This window comes from Panthera leo, chromosome B4 (assembly GCF_018350215.1).
Source record: "Panthera leo isolate Ple1 chromosome B4, P.leo_Ple1_pat1.1, whole genome shotgun sequence".
NCBI lineage: Eukaryota > Metazoa > Chordata > Mammalia > Carnivora > Felidae > Panthera > Panthera leo.
Window position 1 is genome coordinate 9,043,933 of NC_056685.1, and position 23,590 is coordinate 9,067,522.

The 23,590-nt window shown below is 36.2% G+C and overlaps 1 long non-coding RNA gene across 1 annotated transcript in view; it reads left to right on the forward strand.

The window, feature by feature from the left end:
* The window catches only part of LOC122225494, a 309,817-nt gene extending 286,792 nt beyond the window's left edge, over positions 1-23,025 (forward strand). The window contains exons 2-3 of the long non-coding RNA XR_006205208.1: positions 14,900-15,146; positions 22,898-23,025. This is a non-coding gene — a long non-coding RNA (uncharacterized LOC122225494). The remainder of the gene's footprint in view (positions 1-14,899; positions 15,147-22,897) is intronic.
* Positions 23,026-23,590: the final 565 nt, after the last annotated feature.

Below are 23,590 nucleotides of genomic sequence, written 5' to 3' on the forward strand. Positions count from 1 at the left end.
ATCAGGGCAGATCTCATGTTAAGTATTCTTTCCACAATTTTGCTAAATGATTAACAGATGAGATGAAATCTATTTTAAATGGGTATATTCCTCCCTTTGTATGAAAAAAAATTATGGCTTAATTTTTAAGTGGTAGGATTTCATTTTTAAAAAAAATTTTTTGCATAAAATACTCACTTAAAATAGCATCAAAAACATGAAATGCTTTGAGAAAAAAATTGTTAAGAGATATGCAAGACCTGCACATAAATTCACAAAGCATTGCTGAAGGAAATTTAAAGAATGTATAAATAAATTACACAATATATTGTATATATTGATTGAAAAGACTCAATATAATTTAAATGTCAATTTCCCAAATTCATTGTCATTCCAATAAAAATCCAAATTGACAAGCTTAATCTAATACTCATATGGAAATGCAAAGGACCTAAAATATCCCAAATTATTTTGTAAAAAGAGGATCCCATCTAAACTTCAGGAGTTATTATCGACTCTTGACATACAGATTGATAAATAGATCAATGAAATGGAAATATACTTACACATGTATTCAACTCATTTTTTACAAAGGTATACTCAGTTTAGTGGAGAAAGCATAATGTTTTCAACAAATAATGGAACAATTGGGTATCCGTATATTTTTAACTGTTCATCTGTACCTCTCACAACATAAAAAATAAACCACATTAAAAAATTTCTCTCTTCCTCTCTGTCTTCATATATGTAGGTATATGTGATGTAACCATGCTATTATTTCCTCCCATCGTAACACACTTCTCTGGAGTCCACTTTTAGTGTCATCATTTCCTCATTTTCTTGGTACCATTTGAAAGCAAAATTCCTGTAAGAGTTGTCCATTCTTTCTGTTCGATTCCTCTTCTCTGATCCTCTTTTTGGTCTACTCCAGTTAGGCTTTCACACCTGTTACAACACTAGAGGTATTCTTGCCAACATCGTCAGTGATTTCTACTCTCCTAGCTCCAGGAGTCATTTCTCACTCATATTTCTTAACAAATCACCAGAATTTGACAGCTAATCACTTCCTCCTAGATACACTCTTGTAGCTTAGCTTCCAAGATGCTCTACTCTTATTTTCCTCCTACCCAAACTGTTCATTTCTTCTTCGTTTCCTTTACTATTTTTTCCTCTTATTTCCAACCTCTGAGTGTTGGAGTATCATAATGCTCAGTCCCTACACTTGTCCCTTTTCTCTGCTCTGCAAACATTCACACCTTTGGTGAGCTCATCCCATCACATGCTTTTAAATACCAGTCATTTAATGCACAACGTCAGATGGGTAGATACAGCTCAGGCTTCACTGTAGTTCCAACTCAAATATCCAAGTGTATACTTGACTTCTCCTCTTAGATATTTAATTGACACCTATAATTTTATATGTCCAAACATACAATGTTGATCTCCCATACATTTGCTCCCCTGAGAGTCTTCTGAATCAGTTGATGGCAACCATATTTTAAATTACTGGGGCCAAAAACATCACAACCACCTTTGGTTCCTTCCTTTATTTTGTACCACATCCAGTCCTGTAGGTCGTCATTTTAACACTGCCATCAGAATACATGCAGAATCTGGGCTCTTTTCAATATTTTCTTTTTTTTTTTATTAAAATTTTTTTTTAACTTTTATTTATTTTTGAGAAAGAGAGAGCACAAGCAGGGAAGGGGCAGAGAGAGGGGGAGACACAGAATCCGAAGCAGGCTCCAGATTCTGAGCTGTCAGCACAGAGCCCAACGCAAGGCTTGACCTCACAAACTGTGAGACCATGACCTGAGCCAACGTCAGATGAGCCTAACCTCCTGAGCCACCCAGGCACCCCTTAATATTTTCAATACTAACACAGTACATGGGCACTTATTTGCTTTGTTTGATTTAGATAATTTCTCTATATGTCCTATGCAATAACAGTTTTTTATCTAATCTTTTTTTAAACCAAATATTATATCCACCTCTCCACCTATGTATATTTAAGTATATACTATTAATGGATCAAATGAGTCTATATTTTTCTTTAAGCTTTACCTTTTAAGGCTTATTCAGGAAATATTCCTTAATCTGACTTAATGAAAGATAATTTCTTGTGTTTTATTTTTCAGACTCTACATGTTTGCTTTTCGTAATTATGTCTCTAAACTACTTAGAACTTTTTTTTTTTTGGTTTGGTGTGACGTAAGAATCCACTTTCCCCTCAAACACATTTATTAAATTGTTGTGTCCTTAAAATGCTGTATTGTAATACCACCTGCAGCTTCTCAGGCAAGGTTTTCTAGAAAGCAAGTTCTAGGCCAAGATTGAGGGCTAATACTGCATTCGCAAAATGCAAGGTGAAGTAATAAGGGTGAGGAAAAAATGAAAGCGATGTAGGGAACGATGTGAAAGAAGTTCACCCCGTGTCTCTGCTGCTTCCAAGGGTGCTGGCTGCAGACACAGGGCTCCCTCCAGGATCCTCTGGCAAAACTACAGTATGGATTACCTTAGATTTGTCCAGGAGAGAGAGAGACAGAGAGAGAGAGGGAGGGAGGGAGGAAGCACGGGAGGAAATGCATCTGCCTGTCTGCTTCCCTCTTCTGTGGTTCCATTGGTCACTGGGCACGACACAGGGAGCCAGCTGCTCCTGCACACCTGGGCTCCATTTCTAACCCTCTGCCTGTTCTCACAAAGCCAATTCCACGCTCCACAGCCGGCTGTTTTTCTGTTACTCCAGTGGGCTCCATTACTCTATTAAAGCAACCAACTGGTGCTGAGAGGGTACCCAGTAGCCAATCAAGAGAGAAAGATCAGGGAAATCGGAGAAGGCAAAGAAGATTTATGTCTCATGTGGTAATATTACAAGGTACCTTATATGTTTGAGTCTGTTTGTGAGCCCACTCTTCTCCTCCACTCGTCTGTTTATCTACCCCTAAAGCAATATCACATACATTTTAATCAGTTTGCCAAGTTCCCGAAAAGTATAACCAATAATAATTGGTACTGCATCACACCTATAAATTTTGAAAGAAGCATCATCCTTATGGTACAGGATCTTTCCATCCTTGAACATAATACTTTATGTCCTTTTCATAAACATCTAGAGTATTTGGGTTAGATTATGCTTTATGTGGTTTTGTGCTTATTGAGAAGGGGATTTCTTAAGTTCTATTTTTAAATGGATTGTGCTGATATATTAGAACAATATTGATCTATGTAGGCTGATCTTTACCTGGCAATCTTACTGAACTCTTATTACTTCTATATTTTACACATACTCTTTTGAATTTTCTATCTAGACAATGCCCTATTAATAATAAGTTTAGATTCTTCTTTTCAAATTCTTCAGCCTTTTACTTCCTTTACTTTTTTCTCTCATTGTATTATCTGAGACTTTCAGCACAATTTTGAGTAAACATAATGATAGGAATCATTTTTTTTTTATTTTTCATTTTATTTTTATTTTATTTTATTGTATACCATTTATTGTCAAGGTAGCTAACATCCAGTATATACAGTGTGCTCTTGGTTTGGGGTGTAGATCCCCATGATTTATCACTTACATACAACACCCAGTGCTCATCCCAACCAACAAGTGCCCTCCTCAATGCCCATCACTCTTTTACCCCCTACCCCCATCACTCTCAGTTTGTTTTCTGTATATAAAAGTTTTTTTTTTTAATTCATTTGGTCAGACGACTTCTCATGTATTGTAATTAAGGTTGATTTTGATAGATACACTCTATCAGGGTAAGACAGTTGTCTTTTTTTCTAGTGTACTAAGAAGCTGATTCTTATGAATTGATCATTAAGTTTATCAAATGATCTTTCTGTATCTGTTTACATGATCAAATATTTCCCATTTGACCTGTTGATGTGGTGAATTACATTATATAGTTTTCTAATATTTGAATGCATTTCTATAAAAACTATATTTTCATGTGGAATTAAAGAAAATATTTTGCTGGATTCAATACTGGAAAAATCTCATACCTTTGAATATTATCTATTATCTTCAGATACTTCATCAGAACTCTATATAAGCAAACACCTGGCCTTCTTATTTCATGCTACCTGTTTCTCAACCATATTTTTATGTTTTCCATTTTATTTCTATGATTATTCTCGATATTTTGCTTATATCTGTCTCCAAGCTCACAAACATCTTTGGCTGTGTGTACTCTGATCCTTAAATAATCCATTTATTTTATTTAATTAATTTTAAATTTGTCTTAAAACTTCAATGACTCCATTTCTTGATGCTCCATTTTTTTCATTTATGACCTTTTATGTCTCATTCTTAATTTTTTTTTTTAATGTTTATTTTTGACAGAGAGAGAGAGACAGAGCATGAGCAGGGGAGGGGCAGAGACAGAGGGAGACACAGAATCCAAAGTAGGCTCCAGGCTCTGAGCTGTCAGCGCAGAGCCTGACGTGGGGCTTGAACTCACAGACTGCAAGATCATGACCTGAGCTGAAGTCAGTCATTCAAGCGACTAAGCCACCCAGGCACCCCTATCTCTCATAGTATGACTTCCATCCCTTTTAGAGCTAACAAACTTATGCTTCTAATATTCTCTTTCAGATATTCTACTTCTAGATCTTGGGGTTTAAAATTTCTTGCTTATTATGTCTGTTCATTTTTCTTTGTGGTAGATGTTTTCCTTACATGGCTTTAATTTAATCGTAAGTTCATCTTCAATAGGGATTCATATTTTTCTTTGGGAGCTCCATGTGCTCTAGGGCATTAATGTATCTTCTCAGAATAATTTTGGCTTATTCCTGACAGGACTTTACATATGACATTTCTCCACCCTTGATGGCATATTGACAGTTAACTTGGGATTGCCATGCTGACGTCAATATGAAGGTATCATAATTGTAGCGCCCATAGGCTGGGTTTTTTTTAATTCACATGAAATAACTTTTTAAATCATTATTCGTTCATCTTTATTTTGTGTGCAAATCCAAAGGCAGGTAGCAAGCATTATTACTACGCCTCTGGGCTAGTGAGAGCTATTTTTCTAGCTTGCTTTTTATGGCCTAGCTTTATGGGATCGTAGCTTTATGAAGTGCTTAGTTACAACTCCCATCTCCTAAAACCTTAAGGACTTTGTGACAACACCCGAGTCACAGCCTCCTTCAATGTGGATCTGAATCTTATATAACACTAGAGCACCAAAACTTCAATTCAAGCTCATTACATTGTATTTGAGTTCCCTCTCTGTTCTTGTCTTTGCCTTTGCCTTTTCTTCTTTCTTGGCTATATTTAAAATCCTTGGGGGTCATAATTCATCCATCCTTCATCTGTGGGGAAGGAACCATTCCACTTTTGCCCTAACTTCTGGTCTGTTCATTGTTCCACAACTTTTCTTGCAATTGTGATTTCCATACTGAAGCTCACTGTGTTCTTATCATTTCTCAACCTCATTTTCATTTGTGAATGTTTCTTTCATTACCATTCCGCAAGTCGGTATTTCTGCCAATAAGTAGAAATGAATCTTATAACTTTTAAAAATTATATATCATTTTTTTACTGTCTAGAATATAAGCTTAAAGCAAGAGACTGTGTCTCATTGCTTCTAAAGCTCTTTCTCTCTCTTCCTATAGTAGTTAATATTTACTATTTGATTATAATAAAGTAAAAATTCTAGAAAAAAAAGTATTCAAACTTTTTGAGTGTCAGAGAATATCCTACAGTGCTATCTACATTATTAACATAACCCACACATTTGGAAGCCATAGGAGTGTGCTCTTAAGATCTCCTCCTCTGGAAAAGAAACAAGAAAAGAAAGAAAGAAAGGAGGGAAGGAATGAAGGGAAAAAAGAAAAACCTGCTATGAGGAACTAGTTAACCGACAACTTTGAAATCCACCACAACATTCACAATGGACCATCTTTCCTCTGGGGCTCTATTTGACCTGGCTGAGACTTTCTCACAGCTGTACTCAGAGGCTCTGACAACTTAACCTCCCTCTTCCCACCACCCCTCCCCCACCACTTCTCAGTTCCTAACATCATTCCCTGCAGTAGTAAGTACTCAATGAATACTTGTGAAATGCTTTAAGTAAAGAGGGGATTTTATAACTGTTGTAAAATATTTAAAAGACTAGCCTATGAAAGGAAATCAGTCTGTCTATGCTAGTACAAGGTGATTGTTGTATTTGTTGGGGGTACACTCTAAGCTGCTGTAACAGAGACATGATAAACATAGTAGATTGAATAAGAAAAAGTTTATTTCTCTTTCACCTCAAGTAAATGTTCCAGGACTGAAGGGACACTCCTGTCATCTTGAATATATGAGTTGAATTCCAGAGCCAAAATAGTTCCTTCAGTCCTTGAGATTTCTAGCCAACAGTAAGGAGTGAAGAGTACAGGACAATACACCTCTAATTGTTTTAATGGCAAGACAGAGCATATATTATTTATCCTTTGTTTATTTGCCTAGAACTTAGTCAAATGGACACACCTTGCTGAAACAGATTAAGAAATAGAGTATTCAGCTATAGAGCCGTATATCAGTTAAGTCTCTATTCCTATAAAGTCAGAAGAGAATGGATATTGGGGCAACGAACAGTCTACCATAAATATATGATGAACATCTTCTAAATAGAACTAAACAAGAAATGGTATGTCACATACAAGTTAGTGAGCTACTTATTCTTAATATATTTAAGCAGAAATGAATGATAACCATTTACAAAGGATAATCTAAAACCAATTATTTTCCTTTCCAATGGAAGGCTCAAAGAAATGCCTGCTAAAGACTTTGCTATATGATTTAAATATTCTTTTTTTTTTAAATTCTTATACCATTTAGGATGTATTGTATACAGTAGGTGCTTACATGACCTACATCTTCCAACACTATGAACTCCATGAGAATAAGGACACTGTCTATATTAAAATCTACTCTATGCCAACACTTAGAAAAACACATGGTAGATGGTAGATAAATGATAGGCAAATAAAGTATGTTGAAAAAAATGAATTCACGACTATGAAAAATCATGGAGTTGAAGCTAAAATGACAGGGAAATATACCTCTGTTTCAAGAAGAGGAGTTTTAGATTGACACTCAATACTTAAAATGCTCCAATTTTGTATTGCAAAATATTTTACTACACCTGCAAAAGATATTGCATAAACATGAAACACAAATATAGGTTTAGTGTATTATTTGGCATTTCTCAAAGGCTTATTGCAGTGCTTTCTCTCCTAAAGTCACAGAAATGATGTTTTTCTTTTTTTTTTCTTTTTTCAGGTACAAAATAACTGTAAACCCATTGTTATACGTTAGTAGCCCTCACTTGAATGTGAATCTTTGTACAGCTTGTGAATTCAAACAGCTACTATTTAAATTAAAAGTGGTCCCAGAGCGGCTGCACCAATTTCCATTCCCACCAACAGTGCAAGAGGGTTCCCGTTTCTCCACATCCTCTCCAGCATCTATAGTCTCCTGATTTGTTCATTTTGGCCACTCTGACTGGCGTGAGGTGATATCTGAGTGTGGTTTTGATTTGTATTTCCCTGATGAGGAGCGACGTTGAACATCTTTTCATGTGCTTGTTGGCCATCCGGATGTCTTCTTTAGAGAAGTGTCTATTCATGTTTTCTGCCCATTTCTTCACTGGGTTATTTGTTTTTCGGGTGTGGAGTTTGGTGAGCTCTTTATAGATTTTGGATACTAGTCCTTTGTCTGATATGTCATTTGCAAATATCTTTTCCCATTCTGTTGGTTGCCTTTTAGTTTTGTTGGTTGTTTCCTTTGCTGTGCAGAAGCTTTTTATCTTCATAAGGTCCCAGTAATTCACTTTTGCTTTTAATTCCCTTGCCTTTGGGGGTGTGTCGAGTAAGAGATTGCTACGGCTGAGGTCAGAGAGGTCTTTTCCTGCTTTCTCCTCTAAGGTTTTGATGGTTTCCTGTCTCACATTCAGGTCCTTTATCCATTTTGTGTGGAGGTTCCTCAGAAAATTAAAAATAGACCTACCCTATGACCCAGCAATAGCACTGCTAGGAATTTATCCAAGGGATACAGGAGTACTGATGCATAGGGGCACTTGTACCCCAATGTTTATAGCAGCACTCTCCACAATAGCCAAATTATGGAAAGAGCCTAAATGTCCATCAACTGATGAATGGGTAAAGAAATTGTGGTTTATATACACAATGGAGTACTACGTGGCAATGAGAAAGAATGAAATATGGCCTTTTGTAGCAACGTGGATGGAACTGGAGAGTGTGATGCTAAGTGAAATAAGCCATACAGAGAAAGACAGATACCATATGGTTTCACTCTTATGTGGATCCTGAGAAACTTAACAGAAACCCTTGGGGGAGGGGAAGGAAAAAAAAAAAAAAAAAAAAAAGAGGTTAGACTGGGAGAGAGCCAAAGCATAGGAGACTGTTAAAAACTGAGAATAAACTGATGGTTGATGGGGGATGGGAGGGAGGGGAGGGTGGGTGATGGGTATTGAGGAGGGCACCTTTTGGGATGAGCACTGGGTGTTGTATGGAAAACAATTTGACAATAAATTTCATATATTAAATAAATAAATAAATAAATAAATAAATAAATAAATAAATAAATTAAAAGTGGTCCCAAAGTAAATAACTTAAAATAATTGTCAGTGTCCCTGGAGACGAACACTTTCAACCTTCTGTATACATCTCAGTTTCTAGTAATTAAGATTCTTCACACTTACACTGGGGACTGGGTGGCAGAAGATAAATTTTACTGATCACGTATTCCCTTCCCTTCCCTTCCCTTCCCTTCCCTTCCCTTCCCTTCCCTTCCCTTCCCTTCCCTTCCCTTCCCTTCCCTTCCCTTCCCTTCCCTTCCCTTCCCTTCCCTTCCCTTCCCTTCTCTCTCTCTCTCTCTCTCTCTCTCTCTCTTGCCTCCCCTCCCTTTCTTTCTCTCTTTTGTCTCTCTCTCCCTCCCTTTCCCTCCTTGTTCTCCTCATCCCTGCCAAACCCTTTCCATTCATTCCATCTGTCCAAATCTTGCCTTGTGCTATTACCAATATATTTCTTTACTCCTCAAACCTAGATTATTCAAATACACACTATCTCTGAGTATAGTAGTAACAGGATATACGATCTATAGAAATCATGTGGAGACTAAAGAAAAGATGACACAGAGATAAAAAGAAGTAATACCAGTGTGTTTTTTTAAATATTTTTTTAACTGTATGTTTATTTTTGAAGGAGAGAGAGAGAGACAGAACATGAATGGGGAAGGGGCAGAGAGAGGGAGACACAGAATCTGAAGCAGGCTCCAGGCTCCGAGCTGTCAGCACAGAGCCCTACGTGGGGCTCGAACTCGAGGAGTGTGAGATCATGACCTCAGCTAAAGTTGGACGCCCAATGGACTGAGTCACCCAGGCACCCTATCAGTGTTTTTTTTAATTTAATAACTGGTAGAAATGTCCAGAAACAATGCTCTTGGTATATTTTTTTCCTCTTTTATTCTTTTCTCTAATTTGTCCCTGTTTCCATTTGCTTTGATCAGGTTTTTAAAGAATAAGTGGCTAAATTTTGATGAAGCATATTACAGTGTGCCATACACTCATATATTAATATATGCATCATACTCATATGCTCTCTGTCATTCCAGGTATAGATGAAAACCAGCTCCATTCTATGATATTTTATGAAAAATGCATTCTCTACACAAGTAATAATATCAAAGACTCTAATATATCCTGAAGCAGCAATTCTGGTTTTTATAGAAGAATCTATTTAAGATTTTTAAATGACATATCTTCCAGAAGAATAGAATATTTGCTCATATGTGAATAAGAGTGAATAGTTTTTACACAGGTATCTCATGAAAAGCTAGGGGCTAACTTTGATGTCAGTAACATTTTGAGAAGTAGATCAAATCAGAGAGCACAACATTCAGTGATAGATTGGGAGGCTACCTATGGCCTAGTGAGTAGAGAAATTGGTTATGTCATTTCATGGGCACCATTGATATCCTAAGTCATCACTATTCAGAGAACCCCTATTTTTTACCACACTAATTTGACTCCTACATTTGTTTAACATTACCCCATCAAGACCAACACTTTACTTTTGTCAGACCTGACTCATTAATTTACTAATTCCCAGATATGTCAGTGGCAGGGTCACATATATCACCAAGATTTGCTCTCAAATATCTGCAAGAATAGTTGTGTCTTGAGGCACCCGGGTGGTTCAGCTGGTTAAGCATCTGACTCTTGATCTCATCTCAGGTAATGATCTCATGATTCATGAGATGGAGCCCCGCATCAGGCTTTGTGCTAACAGAAGGAGCCTGGTTGGGATTCTCTCTGCCTGCCTCTCTCTCTCTCTCTCTCTCTCTCTCTCTCTCTCTCAAAATAAATAAACATTTAAAAAAAGAATAACTTGTGTCTAGAAGTAACATCTTACCATCAGTCCATGAGCTGTATATACCATATCTATGAAGCCTGTGTAACCTAGGGCAACGGAATTGGCTTCACACATCCAGCTCTCAAATAACTCAGTGACCTTGGCTAAATTATTTAGTTTTCCATTTAGACTAAATCATCACTAAGGTTTCTTCTAGCTGTTCCTTTCGTTATAGGAAACCATGTGCCGAGGGCCATGAGGCAGATCACATGCGATCTGATCCCATTATTCTGTGGTAAATGAAATAAGGATTAGAAGCATATTCTTCTCATTGATAATCCCCCTGAAGTTGACAATAATAATTGTCATGTAGCATTTCATAGAAACACAGCAAAGGCAAACATCTGCAGAGTTAACTTGAGGTTAACTTGGGGTTAAGTGGGGTTTAGGACAACAGCTCTTCTTTCTGGATTTTCCAAGGCCAGTAATCAACTCCACCCCATCCCTCCCTTGATTAAAATGTCCCACCTACATACTCCCAAACCACCTGTCATTCAATCTTAGTATTAGTTGCCTGCAGTATAATATTTTATTTCCAGCTTTTTTATTGTGATGTAGTAAACATAACATAAAATTTACCATCTAGGGGCCCCTGTGTGATTCGGTCGGTTGAGTGTGCGACTCTTGATTTTGGCTCGAGCCCTCTGTCGGGCTCTGCGCTGAGCACAGGGATTCATTCTCTGTCTCTTTCTGCCCCTCTCCTTGATGTTCTCTCTCTCTCTCTCTCTCTCTCTCTCTCTCTCTCTCTTAAATAAAAAAAATACCATCTTAAGCATTTTTAAGGGTGCAGTATAGTGGTATTACATGCATTAATAGTGTTGTGCAACCATCACCACCATCCATCCCCAGAACTCTTTTCATCTTGTAAAACTGAAACTTTATATCCTTAAAACACTAACTCCCCATTTTCCCTACCTGCCCCCCAGCTTCTGAAAACCATTATTCTGCTTTGGTTCTCCATGAATTTGGCTCCTATAAGTACCTTATATAAGTGGAAAAATGCACTATTTGTTTTTTTCTGACTGGCTTATTTCAATGAGCATCATTATCTCAAGTTTCATTCATGTGGTAGCATACAGTAGAACTTTTTTTTTTTAAGACTGAATAATATTCCACTGTATGTTTATACCATGTTTTGCTTATCCATTAGTCTGTCAATGGACACTTGGGCGGCTTTTGCATTTTAACTGTTGTGAATAATACCATTATGAAAATTAATGTACATATATCTTTGAGACCTTGATTTCAGTTATTTTGGATATATACCCAGAAATGGAATTGCTGGATCATATAGTAATTTTATGTTTAAATCTTTAAGGAATCACCATCCTGTTTTCTACAATGGCTGTACCATTTTATATTCCTACCAACAATACGCAAGGATTCTAATTTTTCCACATCCTTGCCAATGCTTTTTGTTTTCTGTTTTTTAATGGGTATGAGGTAATATGTCATTGTGGTTTTGATTTTGCATTTCCCTAATGATTAGGAGTGTTTAACATATTTTCATGTGCTTATTGGCCATTTGTATATCTTCTTTGGAGAAAAGTCATTTGCCCATTTTTGAATTGGGTTGTTTTTATTTACTTGTTGAATTTTAAGAGTTCTCTATGTATTCCAGATATTAATTCCTTATCAGATATGATTTGAAAATATGTTTTTCCCGTTCTGTGGGTTGCCTTATTATTTTGGTGATATTGTTTTTTAATATACTTCTTTTTAAAATTTCATGAAGTCTACTTTGTCTATTTTTGTTGTTGTTGCCTACACTTTGGTGCCATATATATGATATCATTGTCAAATCCAATGCTATGAAATTTTCCTCTATGTTTTTTTTTTTTTTAAGAGTTCTAAGTTTTACATTTAGTCTTTGATTTTTAGTGTTTGTTTTGTTTTGTTTTGTTTTGTTTTGTTTTGGATATTAGGTAAGGTTCCAGCTTCATTCTTGCTGTACAATTTTTAAGTTATATTTTTTTCTTCCAGATCTTTCTATGAACTCTTCACAAGCAGGAAACATTTTTGTGGCTTTTTCCCAATGTAAAAAAATTATCTCCTCCTACCTTCTAAAAATCTCCCTTCTTTTCCATATAACCTCTCTTTAATGACAGACTTTCTGTTACTACACATACCAGTGACCGAGTGGAGCCAGACATTCCACAGCTCATAAGTGTGTTCTCTCTGAGTTTCCATTCCTGAAGGAGAGGATCTGATTAGCATGAACCAACTTTCCAAATCAGGCTCCCCAGGGCTCTGCATTTTATACTTTTGGACACCTATCTATTATTCCTGGTCCAATCATCTGTGTTGGAGATGGAAAGGAGAATAGACATCACCTTCAGTCATTTAAAACACCGTTTACACACTGCATACCATAGTTTCTGGTAATTAGAGAGAATAATGAGATTGCATTATAGGCGACCTACACTATGGCCTTCAGAAACGGTGGGCCCATCAAAAACAGAGCAAATTAGCTAATGGGATTAGATTAAAGAACTGGGAAGAGATAGTTTTCTTTTCTTATGGTGTTTTGTCTCCCTTTGGTACCAAAGTGAGTTTGGAAGTACTCTCCTTCATACTCTATTTTTTGGAAAAGATTAGGAAAATTGATATTAATTCTTTAAATATTTGGTAGAAATCACCTGTGAAGCCATCTGGTCTTGAGCTTTACTTTAGGGGGAGACTTTTGATTACTGCTTCAATGTCTCTTATCGATCTGTTCATGCTTTCTATTCTTGTTTCAGTCTTAGTACACTGTATATTTTTAAGAATTTATTCATTTCTTCCAGATTGTCCCATTTTGGCATATAATTAATCAAAATCATCCTTTATAATTGTTTTTTTTTTTTTATTTCTGTGGCATCCTTTGAAATTTCTCCTCTATTTCTGATTTTATTTCTTTGAGTCTTTTCTCTTTTTTGCTTGGTTATTCTAGGTAAGGGTTTGTCAACTTTTGTTTATATGGAAAAAAAAACTCTTAGTGTCATAGATTTTTCTGTTGTTTTTCAATTTTTTTTTAAATTTCTGCTCTAATCTTTACTGTTTTCTCCTGTTCACTAACTTTGGGCTTAGTTTGTTCATCCTCTTCTAGTTTCTTGAGGTATTGGAGATCTTTGTTTTTTAAAGTAAGCATTTATCACTAGGAACTTCTCTACTCATACTATTTTTCCTGTACTTCATAAGTTTTAGTATGTTGCATTTTGTTTCTGTTTGTCTCAAAATATTTTCTAATTTCTCTCTCAATTTTCTTCTTTGATCCCATGGTTGTTCAATAGTGTGTTGTTTAATCTCCCATTGTCCTTTTTATGCTTTTTTTTCTAGTTTTATTTTGTCATGGTTGGAAAAGATACTTGGAATCATTTGTCTTCTTCAATTTATTAAAACTTGTTTTGTGATACAGCATGGATTCTATCCTGAAGAACTTCCCATATGCACTAGAGAAAATGTGTATTCTGCTGCCATTAGATGGGATGTAATGTAGATATGTGTTAAGTTCATTTGGTCTATATTGCTAAGGTCTGCTGTTTCTTCATTGATTTTCTGCCTGAATAATCTATCCATTATTGAAAATGGGATAGTGAAGTCTCCTCCTTTTATTGTGTGGCTATTTCTCCCTTCAGATTTGTCAGTGTTTGCTTTACATACTCAAGCGCTCTGATATGTTGGGTGCAAATATGCTTATAATTGTGATATCATCCTGGTAAATTGACCCCTTTGTTATTATATAATGACCTTCTTTGTCTCTTAAGATAGTTTTGACTTAAACTCTATTTTGTCCTGCATTTGCAACAACGTAGATGAACCTGGAGGACATTATGCTACGTGAAATAAGCCAGACACAGATAGACAAATACCATACGATACCAATTATGTGAGAAATATAAAATAGTCAAATTCATAAAAATAGAGAGTACAATGGTTGTTGCCAGGAGATGGGAGGAAGGAGAAATTACGATGTATTAGACAAAGGGAACAAAGTTTTAGTTAGGCAGGATGAATAAGTCCTGGAGATTTACCAGCCAGCATAGTTCCTATAGTTACTGCATTATATTCTTTAAAATTTGCTAAGAAGGTAGATATTATGTATTCCTATCACAAAATAACAAATAATAGCAAGAAAAAGAAGAAAAAGAAGGAGGAGGAGAAGGTGGGAGGAAACTTTCGGAGTTTGATGGCTATTTTATGGCATAGATTATTGGTGATAGTTTCATGGATATATACTTATCTCCAAACTCATTAAGATGCCTGAATTAAATATGTACAACTTTTGTGTGTCATTTACACCTCAGTGAAATGATTTTTGAAACAAATCATTTTTAAACCGACAAGGTACATATGTTACCTTCCCTCAGGCAGTATATAGTCTAGCTTTAAATTTAGACAACTACGTCTCTCTTTTAGTACTAAAGGCAGGGATTCCTTCAGAGGTTAGTGAGGGGTCGGAAATATTTCCGGTTCAATGTTAACTTGAATAATTTTCGTTTTGCTTTCCCCATAGGAATCTAAAAATGGGCTACATTTCAAGTCTCCACTGAAATTTCCAGCCAGTATCTAGCATCACAAAACTTGAAGCAGCCTGGCTTGCAGTGCTTGTGGGAAGAATAATCCTAGGACCACCTAGTTTAACAGGGGATCGTCAGTGAAAGCTTGGTACTGAACTGCTACTTATAGAGCACACCCATTTAAGAGGACACTAGAGACAAGGGACAACGCTCAACAGGACACATAACTCAGAATCTCAGAAGGTGAGAGAGAACCACAGGGACCTGTATTTTATTGAGAAATGTCTCAAAGTTGGAGGAAGACCAGGAAGCCAGCAGGTAGATCCTTCATCCCTCTGTCACCAACACCAACTAGTTTATATATAGATGGAGCATTTGGTATTTTTGATGCCTGGCTTGCACTACAGAATTCTTGTGTGTTTTATATCATGTCCATGAATTCATTTTGTAGTTAAGAAAACTAAGGGACACAGGAGGAAAGGGAATTGCGAAATACCGAGTCATTATATCAACTTATATGGGAATGAGATTAAAAACCCCATGCCCTTTCCACTAGAGTACTTTGTCCTGTTGATTCTCCATAGGTCCAAGGACTGACTGACTGACTTACTGACTAACTAACTAAATAAATAAATCCCTTTTCTGAGTTATTTGCTTAGTAGTCAGACCTATGCTTGGACTAACAAACACAATATTTATGGTTTCTTGAAGTTAAGAAACCAGGTACTTGTCTTTTGTTTCCAGTCAAGCAGTTCATTTCTCTGGGAGAATTCTGGAGTCAAATTCCATCTAAAATATTATTAACTTACCAGTTGGTCCTGAAAAAAAATTATTAAGCAACTTGACTCAGAGCATGTTCTCTTGACAGATTGCTGCTCCCCGACCCAAGGTGGTTACATACTTAAATTCCTGGTGCCCATGAACTAAAATGCATGCTCCCACTTCTCTTCAGCCCAGGTCTTTATTGAGCCATGTGTCACAAAAATGGATATTTTATTCCCCAACAAACTTGAGCCAGTAAATGAAATTCTGGATTTTTTTTTCTTTTTTCTTACACAAGCCCTTCCTTTGCTCTTGTAGTTTTGTCAGTCTTCTGGCACTAGATTCTTTCAGGCTTTCTCTCTACTGTCATAGGAACTAAAGAAAGAGCTTCTTGTAGAGCTGAATTTCTCCACGTGTTGGAATGCTCCACAGTCATTCCCTCTTTCATTCTAACCCTAGATGTAAATACACAAGTATTTTTCTTGTCATTTATCAAATACTAATCCAACTTGGGAATATCTGATAACATGTTTGCAGAGAAAATGATTAAAACTTAAATGATAGCTTGAATAGTACGAATAGATTGGAATGTACAATCATGTCACAGTTAGCGAGCTGTATAAATGTATATCTAAGTTGAATTTGGAAGTAAAAATGCTTCAACAATCCTTTCTTCAATTACAGAGTCTTCCTGTTTTGGTTTGGTTTGGTTTTTACAAGACGTAATAAAACCAATTAAGCATAGATTCTGTTACAGTGTTTAAAAATGTGCTGGCCATTCACTGTCTTTTAAGCCATTAATCCTTCTCTCTTTTACGGAGGCTTGTAAGGTCATGGAGAGGGAGATATCTGAGGTATCAGATGCTGAAAACAGTCAGACAAAGTTTCTTCTTTTAATATACCTATAGACCATCCTGAACCTTCTATAGTAGCCATGGGAGACATCAGCCTTGGATTCTGAGACTAGATTTTTTATTCCAGCATCCAGGAAGCACCCATTCATTTAGGGAAGAATGATTACAGGTCACAAACATTTTTTCTCAACTGTGCCACAGAATGAGAAGTGTTAGTAGTCAACAGCAAAACGGCCATACCAGAAATGTATGAAAATAGCATTCTAAACAAGGAAACCATAACTTTCACTTTATAGTCAGGAACAAGAAAAGGATGTTTATTTTCATCATTGTTACTATGTATTATACTTATTTACAAAAGTTAAAGATCATGAAAATGGGTTTTTAGGGGGAGAGGGGTGGGGAAGAGACATATAGAAAGAGAGAGGGTCTTAAGCAGCCCTCATGCTCAGCACAGAGCCTGACATGGGGCTCAGTCCCATGATCCTGGGATCGTGACATGGGCCAAAATCAAGAGTTGGATGTTCGACAAACTGAGCCACTCAGGAACCCTGAGAATGAGACTTTAAATGGCAATTTTACAGATATAACTGGCATTTCTATGATTGTATATGTATAGATTTTCTAGTCTACAAACTACTTGCAAGGAGAATTTCATGGCTATATACAAGATCAATATAAAATAACCAAATAGCTGTCAATATTTCAGTAAATCAATAAGAAATATAATCATAAAAAGCATATCATTCATAACAGTAACAAAGTTATAAAAATACATAAGGATACGCATATCAAAAAATGCGCACGACCTTTGTAAAAAACAGCACATAATGTGACTAGAGGGCGTGAAACCACATCTGAATATGTGGAAGGAGAGAATGCTCATGGATTGGTAGACTTGATATTTGAAATATTTTAATCTTTTCAAATTAACCTAAGAATACTGTACAATTCAATTCAAAAATCTAAAAAGGAATTTTTCAAGTACTCGAAAAGCTAACTCAAAAATTTGTATGGGATACTAAAATGTGAAGACCAGCCAAGAAGATTTTGAAAAGAAAAACAAAAAACAGTAAGGGAATGCTTGCTCTATCAGATATGAAAATGTATCATAAAACTAGATGTACTAAATATGTATAATATCTATGCATAACTATACAAATATATCCCTGGACCAAAGCAGGTAGTCCACAATTAGATACAATATATGTGGAAATTTGGAATATGAAAATGATGGCATTACAAATTACTAAGAAGAAAGCCTAGTCAGTAAGGCTGTTAGAACAATTGGTCAATTGATGGGAGATAAAATCTAATTTTATGAGGTTTTGTTGTTTTTTTTTTTTTTTTTACAAAGACAAAAATAAATTCCAGTTAGTTCTAAATAGAAAAATAAGGAAACCAAAACAAGTAAGAAAAATAAAACCATGAAATTATTACGAAGAAAATATGGGATATCCACAACATGGATCCATAAGGAGAAGACTGATAACTTTTTCATTCTTAATCATCAGATACATTTGATGGTACCAAAATATAAATACCTGTTGTAACAAAATATGCCATCAATAAAGTGAAAATATAAGGGACCATCTGGGGAAAAATATTTACATCATATAAAACAGAGGTAAAATAGTGTGGGTATATAAATTTAATAAATTTATGTTGGTTAATTTATATAAAAGGCATACAAACTAATAAATATGTAAATACACAGTAGAGAATAAAGTATACATATGAAGGCAAAGAACAGAAGACATAACAAAAATGTCAAAAAGAATTTTTATCCTGATTACTAAGGAAATTCAAGAACAAGAAAAAGCATCACGTCACAAATAAACATCTGCAAAAAAATGGACAATAAATGAAGTTTTGTGGAAATGAATCCATGCTATGGAATGCTATGAAGCAGTGTTAAAGAGTGAAATAGTTCCATACATACAGACATGAGAAGATCTCAATGGCAAAGAATTTAATCCAAAACAGCTCAGATTCGATATATTCCGGATGACTTTCTTTTTCTACCATGTTATGCTGGCAGTCTGAACAAAAAAAGGCAGGATCTCAGAGGAGGGACTTTAGAGAACTGCAGAAGATAGGACCCTATAGCCAGTTGCTAAAATATGAGTGTTTGGCAGATAGAAATGTGGTGAATGAGACTTATAGGAAGAAGCCATACTCTGAATCCAAGGTCCTTGCTATTGCTTCCCTGGTCTTCCCTGTGAGTCCTGTCGGATCATATGAAACCAGTCCCCAACCAGCGTCCTCTGCCAGCTTATGCTTCTTTATGCCTTCTTGCCTTGTATCCGTTTCCCTCCACTAAGTGAATCACTCTGTTCTCCGTGAGTTTCTCTTCCTATTTGCCTGGCTAGTTGCTTCCATACTTAGCTAGGGCACCACTTTCTTCATAAAACCTTTCCTGATTCTCACCATCTCTCTCTGAACTTTCTTAGTTCCTCACACTTCTTTTCCCATTGAATTTGTTGTAATGTTTGAGATTCAGAATCAAAATGGAGTAAACAGATTTATTTTTTTGTTGTTAAAGTCAGTAAATATAATACAAATGAATTGAACTCTCCGTGCAGCATGTGCATGGGAGTGTGTTTCAGTGAATAAATTGTAGAAAGTAAAATACCAATGAAAGAATCTGAACAACTCTGTAAAACTTATGTTAATTATTCAAATGATGCCATGTTGAAATTAGTATAGGATGTTATTTACCATCTAACTTCCCACTTGAAGTCCACATAAAGGCACATTTCCTTGCACATAGGTATAAAGATGTTTTTTCCCCTCTTCTGGAAATCCTGGTAGGCTCTAATGTCTCTGCCTCTTGTTACATTTACAAATGTCAGAACAAAAGAAAGTAAGTAAATTTATAAGGTAAAACTTCAGTGTCAAGCACAACAATTTTAAAAATATAGATGTTCTCCCTTGGGCATTAGATTGTAAAATTGAGGATGAAAATGTCCTGCAAGTTTAAAATAAATGACAAGCAGAATCAGAACTTTTTTTTCCTCATATCATCTATACTTGAAAAGAAGTGAAATCTATTTCTGAATTTATGAAGAAAGGAAAGCAATGTAAATTTGATCATCAGTGGAGAAAAGTATTCATGCATAATAACACATGCACTATATCTAATATAATTATTCATAGTATCGTATTGTCATTTAATAAGGAATGTTGGGGAGCAAGAATTTCCTGTCTCCTTCTAGGTCCTTCTCGCTGGACTAAGAATCAAATTGACATGAGACAGATGAAGAGGAGAAAGTCAAATTTAATAGCATACACACAGGGAATCCACACAGACATGGAAATTTGACAGGGAAAATGAGGTATATACGTCATTCTGAGCTAAGGAGAAGGGAGTAGGGGCCTGGGACTTCAAAGAGAAGAAATGCAAATCACAGCAAAATGAAAAAGAGTTAATGTTTTAGTGAACAAATGTTTACTGGGCCACTCAAGAAACCATGGGACAAAGAGAGGACTTTGATCAAAGTGGCCTTTTTGGGCTCCTCTCTATCCAGCCCACCTGGTTCCTATCATAATGTGGCAAATCTAAGGTGATAATTCTTCCTGGAGCAGGTCCTCTACCTAAATTCTTTTTAGGCAGTTGTTGGGGAGGAGCTTTTCCTGAATCTGTTGGGTTTTGATTGCTTTTTAACTCAAAATGATCTTGATGCCAAAATGGTTCATCTTGGGGCAGCCTGCCCTTAGTCCCTACAGGAATTTCATAACCAAGCAAAAGGACTGGTTACTCCCTACACCCCCATGCCCTTTTTATAAGAAACAGGACAAAAATCACATTTATAACTACCAGGAAATAGCCACCAGTTGCTGAAGCATAACCACCTTGTCTAGCTGTAGAGGTTGGATTGCTGCACACAGATCGCGTTTTGGGCCTGTCCTGTAATAGCTTAACACACTTGGGTTTGCTTAATCTGTCAGAGGTTTCTGTATACCTTTTGGGTGCCTCAATTAATACATCACTAAGATAGAAACCTTTCAGTCCAGACAGATAGGAAATTAACATGTTGCTAAATGAATTTACATCCATGGTTGAGAAAAAAAAAAAATCCACAACAGTGAGATGAAAGAGATATATTGATTCGTGTTGTTAAAGTGGATTTCAATGTACAAAATACTAACTCAACAAAAATCAATAATTCCTTTCACTTCACAGTGTGCCATTAAAAACATCATTCACTTTTTCAAGGATTAGATGTTTAATTCAAGACAGGTCCCTAATAGTCACTGCCTTAGTTAAGAGTATACAATACAAGTTGGCAGAAAAACGAGAGGGAGATTCTGAGCAATGGTGATATTCCTGCAACCTCAGATCCATTCATTAGGCTTATTCTGATAGTGGGGGGAATAAATTAAGACTACTAAAAGCTAATATTTTCTTTCATTCCCAAGTTCCAAGCTGTGTGAAAGGGTCAACCCTTAATATGAAATGAACTTGTCAATTTTAGTTTCAACTGTAAGGGACAGCTAATGTCCTTTAGGCAAAAGAGTTTTCTTTTATTATTCGACCACTGAAAGACTCAAGAATTTGATAGCCCCTACCTCCCTGAGAGTTTCACTCACTTTATGAAAAAACTCACCACCCAGCTGTTTCTGGTCTCATCTTTCAAAGAAATATACCCATTGCCTAACTCATAGAATACTGTAGAACAAGAGTAAATAAGGCAGTTTTTCTTAACAAAAGGCATTGTGCAAATACAGCTTGTTAATAGAGAAGTTCTTTAATGTCACTCATAATTATATGTGTGCATTATCAGAAATCGCTACTTTACTTTCACAATATATCTGAAATGTCACTTAGTACTAAGTATGAAATATAATTGAGAGTGATTATTTTCTGTATTTATTCAAGCAAAAGAATAAATCGTCCATTCTTTAAAATTGTCACAATTTCACAAATTTGAAAACACATGGTCTGTTTTTTTCCCTGCCAACTCTGGTACCTTTCTTTAAAGAATTTAAAAGGACGATCTAATCACCCTTAAAATAAATGTGTTTTATTTTTATCTACTCTACAATTTAAAAATTCTTTCAATTTTTCTCCTGCAAGGAAAGTTTAATGAGGCATATTTGCTTGTTTCCATGGTATTTCAAAAGAGGATTACTAGCTGAAGGCAAGATGTATACCAAAAAAAGAAAAGAAAAGCAAGAAAGAAAGAAGAAATAACAGTGCTTGCAATAAGAGAAACTTTACTTTTTAAATATGTTCCTCAGAGTAGTAGACATTTATAATCTGTAAAACAATGCTAATCATTTTGAATATTATTTAAAGATGAGTTTTTCTTGGAAAAAAGAAAAAAGAATGTAACAAGAGTTTCATCATATAATACAATGTCACTACAAAATCTGAAAATACCCCATGTTAGTAATGGACCAAAATCCAGTACCATATAAACTGCTGTGTATGTAGAGAAAACAAGAATAAAGTCCAGCTTGCATCGTCTTTGACTTGATAGCTAGTATGCTCAGCTTTTTTGTATAACAGACATTGTAAATGCCATGGTGTATTCACTTTGAACTCTGACATTTGCAAATCCAATCACACTTGCAGGAGATTGTCCTAGGAGCAATCAACCAACATAAACTGTATAAGTCAGGCTCTTTTATCTTCAGAGTCTGGTGATTTTCTTTATAATTTTGTTTTATAAGTATTTTGATGAGGTCTGAAATTTAAAATACAAACAACTAATCCAAACATTTGTATAACAACTCATGCAGGATATTACAATATCACATTTATAACTTGTGATTAATACTATCTATTGATATTTCCGATCTGTCTTTAACACATGTAAAATTGGGTAAGCGATCACATAGAAGTAGGAGAACCACTATTGAACTCACTCACTTACGTCTGACATCATAGATCCTGTTTCAGCGTCACTGAGAAAGGGATACGTTTTCTCATGAGAAATGTCGTTGAAGACCATTCAGCCTATTGACAAGGGATAAAAGACCAACAAAACGAAAAAGAGTATAAGCCATTAGAAAATGTCAATTTTATGAGGCAATGTATTGTAGTAGAAAGAACCCTAAATTGAATTAAAAGGCGTCAGTTTCTAATCTTAAATCTGCCACTGAGTACAAGTACAAAGTCTTGAGTTTCAGTTGCCTCGTTTGTAAAGTGGTGGTAGATTGGATGGATGGATTGGATGATGTCTAAAATACCTTTAAATTCGGGCTAATATAAATTGTGGGGGTGGGAGGCAAGGGGAAGGAGTCAGTAGGCTTAATCTCTCTGGTCATTGAGTAGCTGTGAGCTCAAAGGCTTGGAAAGAAAAAGGGCCCCAGAAGGGGGAGTGTTCCACAGAGTGGACTATTACACCTCAGTCTTTTCCTTGTGTGCAGTCAGAAGCCTGCAGAATCATAAACACAGGAGCTAAAGACTAACTGGCCAACCACTTGGACCTTCTTGTCTGAGAAGACCCTTGTGGCAGCTGCAACACAACTGAGGGCCTCCAAAGAAGCTCAATTTACTCAAGGTAAGACTACCATTGGGGGTGCTACAGAAAACCAGGCAAACCATAGTTAAAGTGGTAAAAACAAATTTCAATAAGAAACTATTACAATTGGGGAAAGGAGATGTCAATATAGAAATATGCTCAAGTGGGGATTTATGGTGAGGGGGTCTGTCGGTGGGGGTCAATGGAAATCACTAAGAGGAGAGAGATCAAGGGTTGGAGGGATTCTTGCCAACCCGACCTAATGGGATTCTTGTGAAGGCAGGCCGTAGTAAAGACATCACCTGGGGCATATTCAGTTACATGTGGAAGGTGATCAGATATCAGTGAGTCTCCCTAAAATGACTTACTAATATTCTTGTTACTGTGCAGGCCAAGCAAGGCTGGGGGGAGGGGGTTAAAGGTCAAGGCCTCGTGGAGAAGGGGGCTCCGCAGAGCCTGACTATAGGCTGGTCAGGGAAAGAGTCATTGTCAGGGACAAGCAGGGTACCCAGAAGGACACACAGAAGCACAAGAATCACTCAGGTGAGACGTCCTGATGAGGACAGTTCCGCCTTCAGAATCGGAACTGAAATTGCTT